The sequence below is a fragment of the Hemiscyllium ocellatum genome, chromosome 28, assembly GCF_020745735.1.
Source record: "Hemiscyllium ocellatum isolate sHemOce1 chromosome 28, sHemOce1.pat.X.cur, whole genome shotgun sequence".
Classification (NCBI taxonomy): Eukaryota; Metazoa; Chordata; class Chondrichthyes; order Orectolobiformes; family Hemiscylliidae; genus Hemiscyllium; species Hemiscyllium ocellatum.
The window spans coordinates 40824695-40827997 of NC_083428.1; positions in this window are offsets into that span (position 1 = coordinate 40824695).

A 3303-nucleotide genomic window follows, 5' to 3' on the forward strand; every position below is an offset into this window, starting at 1 on the left:
ATGATACGGGCTTTTAGGGGACTTTCAGACGTGCACATGAATACGCAAGGAATGAAGGGATATAGACCAAGCGCAGGCAGAAGGGATTAGTTTAATTTGGCAATCTGTGAGGCATAAGATTGTAGGCTGAAGGGCCGGTTCCTGTGCTGTACAGGTCTATGTTCTATTTACAGCAAATTAAGTGCTTCTTAATTCGCTGTCATGATGTATAAACTTGGAAGCCAATTAGTTGACGTCCAGAAACAATAAAATAAATCAGTAAATAATATGACATTACAAAGACATAGTTGCAAAATAAACTACAACTGGGACCCGAATACTATTTGACATTATAAAGGACTAGAAGAAAGATGAAGGATGTTGATACCTGAGTTGAGAAAGGATGAGATCAGTGGTGAGTAATGCTCTTCGTTCTGAGAATCAACATATAAAATCTGTTTGGGTGCAGACAAGAGATAATAAAGTCATGGGTGGAGAACGTTTGTAAATCCCTAACAGTAGGTACACTGTAAGGAATGTATCCCTCAGCCTTTACTCCAACAAGCCTTTTAGAGTCTTGTGTGTGTCAATGAAATTTCTTTTCATTCTTCTAAATACCAAAACCAATTCAGGGAACTGTTGCTGAACCCAATGCAAATGTACCCTTGCTTAAATGTTGAGAACATACTGCACGTGTGACTTAAATCCCAAATAATCTTAACACGACTCCTTTATTTCTGTACCCCAACCACCTTACAATGAAGGCCAATACAGCACATACTTTCACAATAGCTTACTGACTTTTTGCATTCCTCGTATAAGCGTACCCAATTCTTAAAAATCAACATGATCTTTTAGACAGAAAATTTGTTTCTTTTATTTTTAAGACCAAAGTGAATAATGTTATACCTCCCTACACAATATTCCACGTGCCACCTTATTGCCAACTAACTTCACATGTGTTTATATCTCTTAGCAGCATGTATCCCTCACACATCGTATCCTTCCACCTAGTTTAGTATCATCAGCAAATGTAGATACAGTCATGGCTGAGATTTTACAATTTTATGATATCTGTTACAAAAAGCATAGACCAGAGTTGCACATTCGGACAACATAGAAATCATGTCACAACAGAATTCATGGGAATGATCTGGGATGTTGGAATTTTTTTCCACTGGCATCTACAATCCTCCAAAAAGGATATCTTTGGTGAGTTAGTGTTGAAGATTTTGGAGGGTTCCAACTGACCTAAGCTTAATAATTACCCAGGATTAAAGCTCTAACTTATCGGTAATTATTAAACTTATTCCAGCTCACCTCTGACCCCACTCCCCATCTTCCTATTGTGACTCTGATACTTCCTAAGTCCAACACCCTTATATCTGCTCTGACTGCCCCAAGTGGTCCAATTTGCATCAAAGCTGGAGGCCCAAAAGCCACATATCAATTTCCCACTGGCTTCCTGGATTCAAACCTGTCAGAACCGACACCCAACTCCCAATCTTGCTAGACTCAAAACCTACCCTTGGCATCGCCAAACCCCATAATATCAGGCACTCCACTTAATAATAATAAATACAGTGACTTGTGTTTGAGGACAGAGAGAAAAAAAGGATTGGGGAAAGTGAGAAGAAGGTAAATCAGAGAAATGGAAAGAGGCAGAGCTGTGAAAATAAAATGGAAATGGAAAGGAATTAAACTGCTTGAACTCGAAAGAGATGAGGAAATTGGACAAGTTAGTCAAAGAGAAGCTGGAAGTGAAGGAAGAAAGGAAGAGGTAATAGCTCAGAAGGTGATTCTGACTCCAATGAAAGATTTGATTTTACCAACACCCTGCGCTTAGTGCCTAAAATTACTGCAGAGGGAAGAAATTAAAGTCATTTTACCTCATTTGGGAAGGTAAATGGACAGATTAAGTTGCCAAAAGATATTTGGACTTTAATGTTACACAAAGTGTTGTGGTATATACAGCTATGACTGTGTACTGTACTCTGTCAGAAGAACAATCTGCAGATTATAAAATTATCAAAAAGGTAATACTCAATGATTATTCACTTGCCCCTGCATCTTATCAATAAAATTTAAGATGACAATGCTAAATTGCCCAAAGTGTTAGGTAGGGGAATGGATCTTGGTGGATTGCTCTTCGGCGGGTCGGTGTGGACCTGTTGGGCTGAAGGACCTGTTTCCACACTGTAGGGAATCTAATCTAATCTAATCTAATTAGATATTCACAGAATTTGTACAGGAAAAGCAAAATGTTGTGGGATCAGCGATTTAGATCACTATAGGTAGAGACAAGTTCTCAGAATCTAAAAGATATTATGTTGTGACAAAGCTGTCACTTTAAAGAGATTATTTTGTCCTGGGATTATTTGAAGAGATGTTGTAAATGCAGAGGTGTCAAAGTGGCCAATGGAGAAGGCCTAAGTCAACAATTCAGAAGGTTACAGAGTCACAGAGATGTACAGCATGGAAAAAGAGCCTTCGATCCAACCAGTCCATGCTGACCAGAGGTTTTTAGGTCTTTTTTTAAAAACAATTGTAACAATGGAAGAGGGGTGGCCAGTTCTCATAGATCAGCCTTTCTAGACTTTTAGCTGTAGCTGTCAGAAGCTGTTTGGGTCCCAGAAGAGTCGGAGCGTCAGTAAATGATTTCTAATCGCTACTTTCTCTCAAATCTCTTGTTGTTGTTTCCCCCAGATTGGAGAATTAGATGTAAGAATCTGTGTCTGAATTTACCTTTTTGCCAAAGGGTGTGTTTTTGGGATGTTTTTTGTTCAAAATGTCGATTCTCCTGCTCGTCGGATGCTGCCTGACCTGCTGTGCTTTTTCAGCACCACACTAACGATTCTAATCTCCAGCATCTGCAGTCCTCACTTTCACTCTGTACTGGAACAGTGAATTAGTAATAGTAGTACCTCTATTATCCAGCTACGTTTTCCAACAGTTAAGGCATTCTAAATTATTCTTTCTTTTTGTGTGTATTTTAACTAATGTATTTAAAATAAAGTATGTTTTGCTTAATGTCTAGTTCTTTGACCAATTGCATCATATCGGGAACACCCACTTCACATTTGTCATAGAGTCATAGAAAGTACAGCATGGAAACAGACCTTTCAGTCCAACCCATCCATGCTGACCAGATATCCCAACCCAATCAAGTCCCACCTGCCAGCACCCGGCCAATTCCCTCCAAACCCTTCCTATTCATATACCCACCCAAATGCCTTTTAAATGTTGCAATTATACCAGCCTCCACCACTTCCTCTGGCAGCTCATTCCATACACATACCATCATCTGCGTGAAAAAGCTGTCCC